General features: G+C 42.9%; 2 long non-coding RNA genes across 2 annotated transcripts; both read right to left on the bottom strand.

The window, feature by feature from the left end:
• Nucleotides 1-7,485: 7,485 nt before the first annotated feature.
• On the bottom strand, nt 7,486-11,788 carry LOC116662504. Its single transcript, XR_004318470.1, has 2 exons — nt 11,266-11,788; nt 7,486-7,991 (listed from the first exon to the last, which is right to left on the bottom strand). It is a non-coding gene; the product is annotated as an uncharacterized LOC116662504 (long non-coding RNA).
• A 989-nt stretch (nt 11,789-12,777) lies between these two features.
• LOC116662503 lies at nt 12,778-17,077 on the bottom strand. Its single transcript, XR_004318468.1, has 2 exons — nt 16,555-17,077; nt 12,778-13,283 (listed from the first exon to the last, which is right to left on the bottom strand). It is a non-coding gene; the product is annotated as an uncharacterized LOC116662503 (long non-coding RNA).
• Nucleotides 17,078-17,237: the final 160 nt, after the last annotated feature.

Genomic DNA, 17,237 nt, shown 5'->3' on the forward strand with positions numbered 1-17,237 from the left:
TTCAGCACGCATCGACCCAGTATCGCAGCTTAAATGTACTCAACACACTTGTATTCAGAACACAGACGCGTGCATTAATATTCATAAATATTGATTCAAAAGAGCATATCGTGACCTAACCCAAATGCCGATTTGAATAAGATTTGGTCATCGACCGTGATATAGACTTACATGTTATCCTACAGGATGAATGAATGCCATATAATACTGTAGGTAGAGACAAAATGGCATAAGCCTATAACAAATACAAGTAGCTCTGCAAAACTGTACAAAGTGCTAAAGAGAAAGACAGTATAGTGCACATAGGGATTGGTTTCATTTCTTGGAATTTCACCCCCATGAAACATTTAGATATGTATTCTGAGAGGGTGGGTGTTTCAGCAGAAAGTAACAAACAGATATGTATTCTGGGTGAATGGATATTACACAAACATAATTTCCTTCAGTGTGTCTCTGTGAACTGTGTACTTTTAGAAATTTTAAAGTCGTGTGAAAACATAAAATAAAAATGGACACATTTCCCTCCGTTTGCACTGTATATACGGATCTGAACCAAAGGAAAGAGGGAAGAAAAAAGGACCATGGGACGCCAGTGGATAGAATCACATTAACCTTAGGAATCTGTCGTCTGATGCAGCCCCTCCCCCAAAATAACAAGATGCAGCAACCATTGGGGATGGCAGTTACCGGTTGGATTCTAGGTGGAATCTTGGTGTGTACCGCGAGGCTTGTTGTGGCTGGTGGATCCAAGGTAACTGGGCAGAATTCTGTGGGTGGATCAGTGTGATGGAGGGGCTGCCGCCCTTTGTGGAGATTGGCTTAGGTCTTTTGTTCGGGACGCTGTGTAAGTTCGAGATAATGCTGCTGCCCAAAGACCTAAGTTCACGGGTAAGTTTCCAGAACCTGAGAGGGCAGACAGTGGAAGATCTGCCTGTCATCAGCTTACTGGTGAGGCTCCGAGGTACTTTCAGACTTGCCCAGTCCTGTTGAAGTCGACTTTATGGGAGACACGAAGAGAAGCTGGCAGAAAAGCTGGCTGCACGGATTGAGGAGAGATGCGAACATATTGATGAGAGTTGTTCCGCTACAATGGAGAATACCGGCATGGAGACATCTCTAGAGAATACCAGGCTCGAAAGACATTCATGAGACCTACTGAACCTCTGTGATACTGGCAGAAACATTCGGAGTGTCAACGTGCACTTGAGAAAGTCACTCAATTCTCTGCTCCAAGAACGGCTCCAAGATTCCTGACGTCTAAAAGAGAAGAGATGGCAGAGATGATAAAAGCGCTCATGTTCTTGGAAGAGGTCATGAGAATCCACAGGTCCCAAGGGGCATTTACAAACCATTCAGACCAAAATGCACCAAGCCCAGGTAAGCCTTTTCCCAGGTTTGGGCCTTGCTATCAAGCACTTGCTCTTCCCTCCCCTCCACTCAGGCATCCATTTTAAAGGATCAGCACCTGAGCTGCAATGAAGCCAGTAGGAGAAGAGCAAGCCCCTCCTAGAATCAGAGTTCCTCCATCTTCACACTCTGTGAACAACAGTGAACTCCTTAAAGGTCAAATACTCTCGACTAAAATAGATAGGAATTGAATACTTAGCTCACACAAAGAAATGATGACCTTCCCCTAGATTCAGCAAATGCTGGGTTTATGTCTTCTTTGGGGTGAAGGGAGTGTGGTAAGTGAGGGGAATATTTGACTGAACTTGAATAGGTATTAAGCCTCAGTTTCACAAGACAGTATAGTCAAATATTATAAGTCAGATAGTGAACTGAACTGTAAAAGTCGCCAAAGAATTTAAAGACACAGGTTATGTGGACCGTCTTTACCTTCAGTCAAGCCCCGGGTGCACTATATCATGGGGGAGCAGACTTGGTTTTGTTAATTTGCTTTACCCATATTGATCGGAAGATTAAATGTTCTTATCACTGATAGAAAAACAGCTGGATCTCAAAAGCCTAGCATAGCTGCCAAAGGATTCTCATAGCTTTTATTTTTCTGGGTGCTTTATTAATCAAGCCTAATGTATATTTGTTTGGATTTTCTTGTATTTTAGTAGAGAGGAATATTACATGTTGAAATGCCAACATTGGCCATTATGTGTCATTGGAAGTAAAGGGCAACCCTTGCAAAAGGGAAACCCAGGTTTGGGGTTATTTCATGGTTCCAGTAGGGATTTCATGGTTCCTGTTGGTGTTGGAGGCTTCAACAGTAAAGAGTTGACATGTCCCCTTCAACATTTTGGACTGCGATTTTACTTTCTATCTGTCTACATTTTTCTTAGAGCTGACATAATGTTACAAAAATTGACAAGTCTGACTTCTAGGTAAATTTAGTACGTTTCAAACACTAACTTCATTTTCATATAAATCCCAAAACATGTAAATCAATTCTATTAACCTTCTTAAAAACTGCAACTGTGTTATCAACACAATGTCAAAATTGGAGTCTTCGGACAATCCCTCCAACCATGGCTTTATAGAAAACAGAGCTAAACAAACATCACATTTCTGTGAATTACATCTGGAAAGTGTTGATTTATCGATGCCCAGTTGGCAGAGAACCAGTGCAACCTGCGCTCACTCCCTCCCATGTACACAGCAATGTAAACTTCCACTCACCCAGCCCTTGGCACAGGACACTTTCCGAAGAGTGGTCTGTTATTTCCAAAGACAGGATGAGGCCTCAGAAACCAGGAAGGAGGAGAAGGCAGTGTAGAGAATGGAAACCACTACAGGATCTGACCTCTGGTAATGGAGCAGCAAAGGTGAAACTCTGCTTTACTTGGACGCACACTCTCAAGCTGACTGCACACATGGGATTGAAGGTGATGCACTGAGTGTTAGAAGAGTGCTCAGCAGATTCTTGGCTGACAGGACTCAAAGAAATCAGCACAAAATATCCCCACAATTGATTCTGATTTCAAGAAAAGAGCTGCCAAATTTGAGCTAGCAGAGGCAGCAGAAAATGAGGGATAGGGCTACGGATGATGGCACACGCTTAGTCTCAGGGATCTGGATCACGTTGTGGGTTGTGGTGGGTCCTATCAACAGAGCAAACCGACTTGTGACCCCAATGAGAAGGCAAACACACTAGCGCGTGAGTTTGAGTTTATCGATATGTCCAATGGCCACATTCACTGCATCAGCAGGACCAGGGATCAATTTGGCATTTTGCCAATAGAGCACGTGTGGGGCTCAACTAGAGAAGCCGTGCATCTGGTCTGAGGGATTCAGTGGCCCTTGGGTTTGAAATCAGTATTAAAAGCTTCAGGATCTGCTACAGTCATAACCTGGACAGGGATTACGGATTGGTTTGAGGAAGAGAATTCGGTACAGCTCTGTGGTTGCATTCGTGCACCCATGACCCAAGGATGAGGGATCAAGGAAGAGTGGTCAAAGTCCACAACGTGAGAAGTTGAAGCATTTCCTTCAGCATTATCTCCCAAATGCAGATGCTACATTTTGGATGGCACTGACATGGTACTGCCCAGAGGACACAAAGATCGGTCTGCGGGATCATTCCAGCAGGCCCTGATGTATGACATCCATACATATGTTTCCACTGGTGTTTCTGTAGACAGAGAAGCTCTGGGAAGAACTGGTAACATTGGGACATTCCCATGGCAATAGAAAGCACAAGCGCACTCTCAGTTTGCTGTTTTGGAAAGACTCCAATATGACGTACAGCAGAATGCCGAGCTGAAAACTTTAAGCTTCATTTCCAGAAGAGGAAGTGTACTCTGCACTTTCAGAATTGTGAGGTAAGTGCAATAAAACGAAGTTTTACTAATTGAAATAATATGGTGTGCTCATCACAACAAAGGCAACACCAGCAATTAGAGATATACCAGACAACACACACAGGAACAGGACATGGCATCAATGCCTAGGGAAAATTGTCCTCACAGAAATATCATGGAACTTTGTACACCCAATGGTCTAAAATTTTCACTTAACAAAGCCCTATAAATCTATATTAGATACCTGATATTACTTGACCAGTAGAGATAAAGAAGTATAGTAAAAGAAACAGGAAGTACCATTTTCAGTTCCAAAGAGTTTGAAGGCCCAAAAAATAAGCTTTCAAACATCTAGACTGCAAAACGCTACCAGAGCAAGTATTGAAAACTGAGGTGAGGAAAACATGAAGTACAACAGTGTCTCAGAATCACAAAAGGCAGTATACCAGGAAAGGGGAAGAGAAACTCTAAAAACGAGCCAAACAATATCAGAAAACCCAAGGATGAGACAATACCAGGGCTAAAGTCAGTCCAAAGCAGACTTGATAATGCAGACGGACTCGTGAAAGACTGTGAAGACAGGGGAACAGAAATCCCTCGATCAGAAGAAGACATAGAAAAAGAAGTGCAAACCAATGCAAACATTGCTGTTGAAGCCTGGGGTAAGACAAAGCATGAAAGAGTATGATTCGTAAGAGTCCCAGATGGAAAAGCAAGATTAACAAAAAAAAGCCTGAAAAGATAATTGTAGAAAAGTCAGACTGAAACTTGCTGAAAGACAAGAAAGAATCATCTATACGAATTCAGGAACTACACAGCGTCCAAAGGAGGTGGAATCCCAATAGACCTACTTGCAGCTGTATAATTCAAATCAACAAAGTTCATGATCACCCCAGTGATTTAAAATGCATCTAGAGGAAAGCAATTTAGTCACAACAGAACCTCCAGAGGGGTTTCAGCTCATATCTCGGCAGAAATATTGCAGAACAGGGAGGAGTGCAAGGACATAGGCCATATCCTGAATGAGAAAAAGCTGTAATCATGGGTAGCCTATGCCACATGACTGCCATTTCTAATAACGGCAGAGCTAGGGAAATTCACAGACCAGCAAAGCTTAAAAGAATTCAGCAGTTCAAAACTTATCCTAAAAGAAAGATTGAGAATTCTACCCTGAATAGAAAAGTAGCAAGATGAAATGGAAATAAGAAAAACCATTATTGGAAATGCAAGAAGAGCGTGAGTTACAAACAAGAAACAAGAAGAAGGCAAGGAGGACATCAAAGCCATAAGATGGGAGAGGGTAGCAGGAAATCATAGGTGATTTTAAGCACTATCTTAAGTGATTCACATATATGACTCTCTGATTGAAGCAAACGGAGTGATGCATGGCCTAATGTGTTTGCAAAACCAACAACAAGCAAACAAACAATCAAACAAACAGACAGACACCAAAAGGGTACGGTTGGCTGACATATACCAAAGAAACCATGAGTATTCAAAACAAAATACTCAAATTGATGTCAAGGATCATTCAGCACGCATCGACCCAGTATCGCAGCTTAAATGTACTCAACACACTTGTATTCAGAACACAGACGCGTGCATTAATATTCATAAATATTGATTCAAAAGAGCATATCGTGACCTAACCCAAATGCCGATTTTGAATAAGATTTGGTCATAGTCCGTGATATAGACTTACAATTCTTCCAACAGCAAGAATGAATGCCATATTCTACCCTAAGTAGAGAAGAAACGGCATAAGCCTATAACAAAGACAAGTAGCTCTGCAAAACTGTACTAAGAGCAAACGAGACAGACAGTAAAGTGCACATTGGGATTGGTTTCATTTCTCGGAATTTCAGCCCCCATGAAACAAATGGATCCATTTTCTGAGAGCGTGGGTGTTTCAGCAGAAAGCAACAGACGGATATGTATTCTGGGTGAATGGATATTACACAAACATGAGTTTCCTTTAGTGGGGTCTCTGTGTACTGTGAGCTGTTAGAAAGTTTCAAGACGTGTGAAACCATAAACTAAAAATGGACACACTTCCCTCCGTTTGTACTGTATATACAGATCTGAACCAAAGGAAAGAGGGAAGATAAAAGGACAATGGCACGCTAGTGGATAGAATCACATTTAACTTAGGAACCTCTCGTTTGATGCAGCCCCTCCCCCAACACTGACAATATTCAGCAACCATTGGGGATGGCAGTTACCGGTTGGATTCTAGGTGGAATCTTGGTGTGTACCGCGAGGCTTGTTGTGGCTGGTGGATCCAAGGTAACTGGGCAGAATTCTGTGGGTGGATCAGTGTGATGGAGGGGCTGCCGCCCTTTGTGGAGATTGGCTTAGGTCTTTTGTTCGGGACGCTGTGTAAGTTCGAGATAATGCTGCTGCCCAAAGACCTAAGTTCACGGGTAAGTTTCCAGAACCTGAGAGGGCAGACAGTGGAAGATCTGCCTGTCATCAGCTTACTGGTGAGGCTCCGAGGTACTTTCAGACTTGCCCAGTCCTGTTGAAGTCGACTTTATGGGAGACACGAAGAGAAGCTGGCAGAAAAGCTGGCTGCACGGATTGAGGAGAGATGCGAACATATTGATGAGAGTTGTTCCGCTACAATGGAGAATACCGGCATGGAGACATCTCTAGAGAATACCAGGCTCGAAAGACATTCATGAGACCTACTGAACCTCTGTGATACTGGCAGAAACATTCGGAGTGTCAACGTGCACTTGAGAAAGTCACTCAATTCTCTGCTCCAAGAACGGCTCCAAGATTCCTGACGTCTAAAAGAGAAGAGATGGCAGAGATGATAAAAGCGCTCATGTTCTTGGAAGAGGTCATGAGAATCCACAGGTCCCAAGGGGCATTTACAAACCATTCAGACCAAAATGCACCAAGCCCAGGTAAGCCTTTTCCCAGGTTTGGGCCTTGCTATCAAGCACTTGCTCTTCCCTCCCCTCCACTCAGGCATCCATTTTAAAGGATCAGAACCTGAGCTGCAATGAAGCCAGTAGGAGAAGAGCAAGCCCCTCCTAGAATCAGAGTTCCTCCATCTTCACACTCTGTGAACAACAGTGAACTCCTTAAAGGTCAAATACTCTCGCCTAAAATAGTTAGGAATTGAATACTTAGCTCACACAAAGAAATGATGACCTTCCCCTAGATTCAGCAAATGCTGGGTTTATGTCTTGTCTGGGGTGAAGGGAGTGTGGTAAGTGAGAGGAATCTTTGACTGAACTTGAATATGTACTAGGCCTCAGTTTTTCAAGACAGTATATATAGGTAAATATTATGTCAGATAGTGACCTGAACTGTAAAAGTCGTGAAAGACTTTAAAGACACAGGTTTGGTGGACCGTCTTTCTCTTCAGTCAAGCACCGGGTGCACGATATATTGGGGGTGCAGACTTGGTTGTGTTAAATTGCTTTACCCAACATGATCGGATGATTAAGCGTTCTCATCACTGATAGAAGAACACCTGCTTTTCAATAGCCTAGCATAGCTGCAGCAGGGTTCTCATAGCTAAAATGCCTGTATGTGCTTTTGGAATCAAGCCTAAATGTATATATTTTGTTTGGTTTTTCTTGTACTTTCCTAGAGAGGAATGTTACCCCTTGAAATGCCAACATTGGCCAGTATGTGTCATTGGGAGTATAGGGCACCACATGCACAACGGAAACCCAGGTTCTCGGTTATTTCATGGTTTCAATAGGTACTTCATGGTTCCTGTTGGTGTTGGAGGCTTCAACAGTAAAGAGTTGACATGTCCCCTTCAACATTTTGGACTGCGATTTTACTTTCTATCTGTCTACATTTTTCTTAGAGCTGACATAATGTTACAAAAATTGACAAGTCTGACTTCTAGGTAAATTTAGTACGTTTCAAACACTAACTTCATTTTCATATAAATCCCAAAACATGTAAATCAATTCTATTAACCTTCTTAAAAACTGCAACTGTGTTATCAACACAATGTCAAAATTGGAGTCTTCGGACAATCCCTCCAACCATGGCTTTATAGAAAACAGAGCTAAACAAACATCACATTTCTGTGAATTACATCTGGAAAGTGTTGATTTATCGATGCCCAGTTGGCAGAGAACCAGTGCAACCTGCGCTCACTCCCTCCCATGTACACAGCAATGTAAACTTCCACTCACCCAGCCCTTGGCACAGGACACTTTCCGAAGAGTGGTCTGTTACTTCCAAAGACAGGATGAGGCCTCAGGAAACCTGGAAGCAGGAGAAGGCAAAGTAGAGAATGGAAATCTGTGCAGGATCTGACCTCTGCTGATGGAGCAGCAAAGGTGAAACTCTGTTTTACTTGGACGCACACTCTCAAGCGGACAGCACACATGGGACTGTAGGTAATGCGCTGAGTGTTAGAAGAGTGCACAGCAGATGCTTGGCTGACATAACTCATAGAAATCAGCACAAAATATCCCCACAATTGATTCTGAGACCAAGATCCGATCTGCCAAATTTGAGCTAGCAGAGGCAGCGGAAAATGAGGTATAGAGCTACAGATAATGGCACACGCTGAGTCTCAGGGATCTGGAGTGTGTTGTGGGTTGTGGTGGGTTCTATCAAGAGAGCAAACCGACCTGTTACCCCAGTAAGAAAGCAACCACATTGGCGTGTGAGGTTGAGTTTTCGATATGTGCCATGGCCACATCCACTGCATCTTGCAGGCCCAGGATCAATTTGGCATTTTGCCAATAGAGCACGTGTGGGGCTCAACTAGAGAAGCCGTGCATCTGGTCTGAGGGATTCAGTGGCCCTTGGGTTTGAAATCAGTATTAAAAGCTTCAGGATCTGCTACAGTCATAACCTGGACAGGGATTACGGATTGGTTTGAGGAAGAGAATTCGGTACAGCTCTGTGGTTGCATTCGTGCACCCATGACCCAAGGATGAGGGATCAAGGAAGAGTGGTCAAAGTCCACAACGTGAGAAGTTGAAGCATTTCCTTCAGCATTATCTCCCAAATGCAGATGCTACATTTTGGATGGCACTGACATGGTACTGCCCAGAGGACACAAAGATCGGTCTGCGGGATCATTCCAGCAGGCCCTGATGTATGACATCCATACATATGTTTCCACTGGTGTTTCTGTAGACAGAGAAGCTCTGGGAAGAACTGGTAACATTGGGACATTCCCATGGCAATAGAAAGCACAAGCGCACTCTCAGTTTGCTGTTTTGGAAAGACTCCAATATGACGTACAGCAGAATGCCGAGCTGAAAACTTTAAGCTTCATTTCCAGAAGAGGAAGTGTACTCTGCACTTTCAGAATTGTGAGGTAAGTGCAATAAAACGAAGTTTTACTAATTGAAATAATATGGTGTGCTCATCACAACAAAGGCAACACCAGCAATTAGAGATATACCAGACAACACACACAGGAACAGGACATGGCATCAATGCCTAGGGAAAATTGTCCTCACAGAAATATCATGGAACTTTGTACACCCAATGGTCTAAAATTTTCACTTAACAAAGCCCTATAAATCTATATTAGATACCTGATATTACTTGACCAGTAGAGATAAAGAAGTATAGTAAAAGAAACAGGAAGTACCATTTTCAGTTCCAAAGAGTTTGAAGGCCCAAAAAATAAGCTTTCAAACATCTAGACTGCAAAACGCTACCAGAGCAAGTATTGAAAACTGAGGTGAGGAAAACATGAAGTACAACAGTGTCTCAGAATCACAAAAGGCAGTATACCAGGAAAGGGGAAGAGAAACTCTAAAAACGAGCCAAACAATATCAGAAAACCCAAGGATGAGACAATACCAGGGCTAAAGTCAGTCCAAAGCAGACTTGATAATGCAGACGGACTCGTGAAAGACTGTGAAGACAGGGGAACAGAAATCCCTCGATCAGAAGAAGACATAGAAAAAGAAGTGCAAACCAATGCAAACATTGCTGTTGAAGCCTGGGGTAAGACAAAGCATGAAAGAGTATGATTCGTAAGAGTCCCAGATGGAAAAGCAAGATTAACAAAAAAAAGCCTGAAAAGATAATTGTAGAAAAGTCAGACTGAAACTTGCTGAAAGACAAGAAAGAATCATCTATACGAATTCAGGAACTACACAGCGTCCAAAGGAGGTGGAATCCCAATAGACCTACTTGCAGCTGTATAATTCAAATCAACAAAGTTCATGATCACCCCAGTGATTTAAAATGCATCTAGAGGAAAGCAATTTAGTCACAACAGAACCTCCAGAGGGGTTTCAGCTCATATCTCGGCCGAAATATTGCAGAACAGGGAGGAGTGCAAGGACATAGGCCATATCCTGAATGAGAAAAAGCTGTAATCATGGGTAGCCTATGCCACATGACTGCCATTTCTAATAACGGCAGAGCTAGGGAAATTCACAGACCAGCAAAGCTTAAAAGAATTCAGCAGTTCAAAACTTATCCTAAAAGAAAGATTGAGAATTCTACCCTGAATAGAAAAGTAGCAAGATGAAATGGAAATAAGAAAAACCATTATTGGAAATGCAAGAAGAGCGTGAGTTACAAACAAGAAACAAGAAGAAGGCAAGGAGGACATCAAAGCCATAAGATGGGAGAGGGTAGCAGGAAATCATAGGTGATTTTAAGCACTATCTTAAGTGATTCACATATATGACTCTCTGATTGAAGCAAACGGAGTGATGCATGGCCTAATGTGTTTGCAAAACCAACAACAAGCAAACAAACAAACAATCAAACAAACAGACAGACACCAAAAGGGTACGGTTGGCTGACATATACCAAAGAAACCATGAGTATTCAAAACAAAATACTCAAATTGATGTCAAGGATCATTCAGCACGCATCGACCCAGTATCGCAGCTTAAATGTACTCAACACACTTGTATTCAGAACACAGACGCGTGCATTAATATTCATAAATATTGATTCAAAAGAGCATATCGTGACCTAACCCAAATGCCGATTTTGAATAAGATTTGGTCATAGTCCGTGATATAGACTTACAATTCTTCCAACAGCAAGAATGAATGCCATATTCTACCCTAAGTAGAGAAGAAACGGCATAAGCCTATAACAAAGACAAGTAGCTCTGCAAAACTGTACTAAGAGCAAACGAGACAGACAGTAAAGTGCACATTGGGATTGGTTTCATTTCTCGGAATTTCAGCCCCCATGAAACAAATGGATCCATTTTCTGAGAGCGTGGGTGTTTCAGCAGAAAGCAACAGACGGATATGTATTCTGGGTGAATGGATATTACACAAACATGAGTTTCCTTTAGTGGGGTCTCTGTGTACTGTGAGCTGTTAGAAAGTTTCAAGACGTGTGAAACCATAAACTAAAAATGGACACACTTCCCTCCGTTTGTACTGTATATACAGATCTGAACCAAAGGAAAGAGGGAAGATAAAAGGACAATGGCACGCTAGTGGATAGAATCACATTTAACTTAGGAACCTCTCGTTTGATGCAGCCCCTCCCCCAACACTGACAATATTCAGCAACCATTGGGGATGGCAGTTACCGGTTGGATTCTAGGTGGAATCTTGGTGTGTACCGCGAGGCTTGTTGTGGCTGGTGGATCCAAGGTAACTGGGCAGAATTCTGTGGGTGGATCAGTGTGATGGAGGGGCTGCCGCCCTTTGTGGAGATTGGCTTAGGTCTTTTGTTCGGGACGCTGTGTAAGTTCGAGATAATGCTGCTGCCCAAAGACCTAAGTTCACGGGTAAGTTTCCAGAACCTGAGAGGGCAGACAGTGGAAGATCTGCCTGTCATCAGCTTACTGGTGAGGCTCCGAGGTACTTTCAGACTTGCCCAGTCCTGTTGAAGTCGACTTTATGGGAGACACGAAGAGAAGCTGGCAGAAAAGCTGGCTGCACGGATTGAGGAGAGATGCGAACATATTGATGAGAGTTGTTCCGCTACAATGGAGAATACCGGCATGGAGACATCTCTAGAGAATACCAGGCTCGAAAGACATTCATGAGACCTACTGAACCTCTGTGATACTGGCAGAAACATTCGGAGTGTCAACGTGCACTTGAGAAAGTCACTCAATTCTCTGCTCCAAGAACGGCTCCAAGATTCCTGACGTCTAAAAGAGAAGAGATGGCAGAGATGATAAAAGCGCTCATGTTCTTGGAAGAGGTCATGAGAATCCACAGGTCCCAAGGGGCATTTACAAACCATTCAGACCAAAATGCACCAAGCCCAGGTAAGCCTTTTCCCAGGTTTGGGCCTTGCTATCAAGCACTTGCTCTTCCCTCCCCTCCACTCAGGCATCCATTTTAAAGGATCAGAACCTGAGCTGCAATGAAGCCAGTAGGAGAAGAGCAAGCCCCTCCTAGAATCAGAGTTCCTCCATCTTCACACTCTGTGAACAACAGTGAACTCCTTAAAGGTCAAATACTCTCGCCTAAAATAGTTAGGAATTGAATACTTAGCTCACACAAAGAAATGATGACCTTCCCCTAGATTCAGCAAATGCTGGGTTTATGTCTTGTCTGGGGTGAAGGGAGTGTGGTAAGTGAGAGGAATCTTTGACTGAACTTGAATATGTACTAGGCCTCAGTTTTTCAAGACAGTATATAGGTAAATATTATGTCAGATAGTGACCTGAACTGTAAAAGTCGTGAAAGACTTTAAAGACACAGGTTTGGTGGACCGTCTTTCTCTTCAGTCAAGCACCGGGTGCACGATATATTGGGGGTGCAGACTTGGTTGTGTTAAATTGCTTTACCCAACATGATCGGATGATTAAGCGTTCTCATCACTGATAGAAGAACACCTGCTTTTCAATAGCCTAGCATAGCTGCAGCAGGGTTCTCATAGCTAAAATGCCTGTATGTGCTTTTGGAATCAAGCCTAAATGTATATATTTTGTTTGGTTTTTCTTGTACTTTCCTAGAGAGGAATGTTACCCCTTGAAATGCCAACATTGGCCAGTATGTGTCATTGGGAGTATAGGGCACCACATGCACAACGGAAACCCAGGTTCTCGGTTATTTCATGGTTTCAATAGGTACTTCATGGTTCCTGTTGGTGTTGGAGGCTTCAACAGTAAAGAGTTGACATGTCCCCTTCAACATTTTGGACTGCGATTTTACTTTCTATCTGTCTACATTTTTCTTAGAGCTGACATAATGTTACAAAAATTGACAAGTCTGACTTCTAGGTAAATTTAGTACGTTTCAAACACTAACTTCATTTTCATATAAATCCCAAAACATGTAAATCAATTCTATTAACCTTCTTAAAAACTGCAACTGTGTTATCAACACAATGTCAAAATTGGAGTCTTCGGACAATCCCTCCAACCATGGCTTTATAGAAAACAGAGCTAAACAAACATCACATTTCTGTGAATTACATCTGGAAAGTGTTGATTTATCGATGCCCAGTTGGCAGAGAACCAGTGCAACCTGCGCTCACTCCCTCCCATGTACACAGCAATGTAAACTTCCACTCACCCAGCCCTTGGCACAGGACACTTTCCGAAGAGTGGTCTGTTACTTCCAAAGACAGGATGAGGCCTCAGGAAACCTGGAAGCAGGAGAAGGCAAAGTAGAGAATGGAAATCTGTGCAGGATCTGACCTCTGCTGATGGAGCAGCAAAGGTGAAACTCTGTTTTACTTGGACGCACACTCTCAAGCGGACAGCACACATGGGACTGTAGGTAATGCGCTGAGTGTTAGAAGAGTGCACAGCAGATGCTTGGCTGACATAACTCATAGAAATCAGCACAAAATATCCCCACAATTGATTCTGAGACCAAGATCCGATCTGCCAAATTTGAGCTAGCAGAGGCAGCGGAAAATGAGGTATAGAGCTACAGATAATGGCACACGCTGAGTCTCAGGGATCTGGAGTGTGTTGTGGGTTGTGGTGGGTTCTATCAAGAGAGCAAACCGACCTGTTACCCCAGTAAGAAAGCAACCACATTGGCGTGTGAGGTTGAGTTTTTCGATATGTGCCATGGCCACATCCACTGCATCTTGCAGGCCCAGGATCAATTTGGCATTTTGCCAATAGAGCACGTGTGGGGCTCAACTAGAGAAGCCGTGCATCTGGTCTGAGGGATTCAGTGGCCCTTGGGTTTGAAATCAGTATTAAAAGCTTTAGGATCTGCTACAGTCATAACCTGGACAGGGATTACGGATTGGTTTGAGGAAGAGAATTCGGTACAGCTCTGTGGTTGCATTCGTGCACCCATGACCCAAGGATGAGGGATCAAGGAAGAGTGGTCAAAGTCCACAACGTGAGAAGTTGAAGCATTTCCTTCAGCATTATCTCCCAAATGCAGATGCTACATTTTGGATGGCACTGACATGGTACTGCCCAGAGGACACAAAGATCGGTCTGCGGGATCATTCCAGCAGGCCCTGATGTATGACATCCATACATATGTTTCCACTGGTGTTTCTGTAGACAGAGAAGCTCTGGGAAGAACTGGTAACATTGGGACATTCCCATGGCAATAGAAAGCACAAGCGCACTCTCAGTTTGCTGTTTTGGAAAGACTCCAATATGACGTACAGCAGAATGCCGAGCTGAAAACTTTAAGCTTCATTTCCAGAAGAGGAAGTGTACTCTGCACTTTCAGAATTGTGAGGTAAGTGCAATAAAACGAAGTTTTACTAATTGAAATAATATGGTGTGCTCATCACAACAAAGGCAACACCAGCAATTAGAGATATACCAGACAACACACACAGGAACAGGACATGGCATCAATGCCTAGGGAAAATTGTCCTCACAGAAATATCATGGAACTTTGTACACCCAATGGTCTAAAATTTTCACTTAACAAAGCCCTATAAATCTATATTAGATACCTGATATTACTTGACCAGTAGAGATAAAGAAGTATAGTAAAAGAAACAGGAAGTACCATTTTCAGTTCCAAAGAGTTTGAAGGCCCAAAAAATAAGCTTTCAAACATCTAGACTGCAAAACGCTACCAGAGCAAGTATTGAAAACTGAGGTGAGGAAAACATGAAGTACAACAGTGTCTCAGAATCACAAAAGGCAGTATACCAGGAAAGGGGAAGAGAAACTCTAAAAACGAGCCAAACAATATCAGAAAACCCAAGGATGAGACAATACCAGGGCTAAAGTCAGTCCAAAGCAGACTTGATAATGCAGACGGACTCGTGAAAGACTGTGAAGACAGGGGAACAGAAATCCCTCGATCAGAAGAAGACATAGAAAAAGAAGTGCAAACCAATGCAAACATTGCTGTTGAAGCCTGGGGTAAGACAAAGCATGAAAGAGTATGATTCGTAAGAGTCCCAGATGGAAAAGCAAGATTAACAAAAAAAAGCCTGAAAAGATAATTGTAGAAAAGTCAGACTGAAACTTGCTGAAAGACAAGAAAGAATCATCTATACGAATTCAGGAACTACACAGCGTCCAAAGGAGGTGGAATCCCAATAGACCTACTTGCAGCTGTATAATTCAAATCAACAAAGTTCATGATCACCCCAGTGATTTAAAATGCATCTAGAGGAAAGCAATTTAGTCACAACAGAACCTCCAGAGGGGTTTCAGCTCATATCTCGGCAGAAATATTGCAGAACAGGGAGGAGTGCAAGGACATAGGCCATATCCTGAATGAGAAAAAGCTGTAATCATGGGTAGCCTATGCCACATGACTGCCATTTCTAATAACGGCAGAGCTAGGGAAATTCACAGACCAGCAAAGCTTAAAAGAATTCAGCAGTTCAAAACTTATCCTAAAAGAAAGATTGAGAATTCTACCCTGAATAGAAAAGTAGCAAGATGAAATGGAAATAAGAAAAACCATTATTGGAAATGCAAGAAGAGCGTGAGTTACAAACAAGAAACAAGAAGAAGGCAAGGAGGACATCAAAGCCATAAGATGGGAGAGGGTAGCAGGAAATCATAGGTGATTTTAAGCACTATCTTAAGTGATTCACATATATGACTCTCTGATTGAAGCAAACGGAGTGATGCATGGCCTAATGTGTTTGCAAAACCAACAACAAGCAAACAAACAAACAATCAAACAAACAGACACCAAAAGGGTACGGTTGGCTGACATATACCAAAGAAACCATGAGTATTCAAAACAAAATACTCAAATTGATGTCAAGGATCATTCAGCACGCATCGACCCAGTATCGCAGCTTAAATGTACTCAACACACTTGTATTCAGAACACAGACGCGTGCATTAATATTCATAAATATTGATTCAAAAGAGCATATCGTGACCTAACCCAAATGCCGATTTTGAATAAGATTTGGTCATAGTCCGTGATATAGACTTACAATTCTTCCAACAGCAAGAATGAATGCCATATTCTACCCTAAGTAGAGAAGAAACGGCATAAGCCTATAACAAAGACAAGTAGCTCTGCAAAACTGTACTAAGAGCAAACGAGACAGACAGTAAAGTGCACATTGGGATTGGTTTCATTTCTCGGAATTTCAGCCCCCATGAAACAAATGGATCCATTTTCTGAGAGCGTGGGTGTTTCAGCAGAAAGCAACAGACGGATATGTATTCTGGGTGAATGGATATTACACAAACATGAGTTTCCTTTAGTGGGGTCTCTGTGTACTGTGAGCTGTTAGAAAGTTTCAAGACGTGTGAAACCATAAACTAAAAATGGACACACTTCCCTCCGTTTGTACTGTATATACAGATCTGAACCAAAGGAAAGAGGGAAGATAAAAGGACAATGGCACGCTAGTGGATAGAATCACATTTAACTTAGGAACCTCTCGTTTGATGCAGCCCCTCCCCCAACACTGACAATATTCAGCAACCATTGGGGATGGCAGTTACCGGTTGGATTCTAGGTGGAATCTTGGTGTGTACCGCGAGGCTTGTTGTGGCTGGTGGATCCAAGGTAACTGGGCAGAATTCTGTGGGTGGATCAGTGTGATGGAGGGGCTGCCGCCCTTTGTGGAGATTGGCTTAGGTCTTTTGTTCGGGACGCTGTGTAAGTTCGAGATAATGCTGCTGCCCAAAGACCTAAGTTCACGGGTAAGTTTCCAGAACCTGAGAGGGCAGACAGTGGAAGATCTGCCTGTCATCAGCTTACTGGTGAGGCTCCGAGGTACTTTCAGACTTGCCCAGTCCTGTTGAAGTCGACTTTATGGGAGACACGAAGAGAAGCTGGCAGAAAAGCTGGCTGCACGGATTGAGGAGAGATGCGAACATATTGATGAGAGTTGTTCCGCTACAATGGAGAATACCGGCATGGAGACATCTCTAGAGAATACCAGGCTCGAAAGACATTCATGAGACCTACTGAACCTCTGTGATACTGGCAGAAACATTCGGAGTGTCAACGTGCACTTGAGAAAGTCACTCAATTCTCTGCTCCAAGAACGGCTCCAAGATTCCTGACGTCTAAAAGAGAAGAGATGGCAGAGATGATAAAAGCGCTCATGTTCTTGGAAGAGGTCATGAGAATCCACAGGTCCCAAGGGGCATTTACAAACCATTCAGACCAAAATGCAAAA

Source organism: Camelus ferus, unplaced genomic scaffold (assembly GCF_009834535.1).
Source record: "Camelus ferus isolate YT-003-E unplaced genomic scaffold, BCGSAC_Cfer_1.0 contig2682, whole genome shotgun sequence".
NCBI lineage: Eukaryota > Metazoa > Chordata > Mammalia > Artiodactyla > Camelidae > Camelus > Camelus ferus.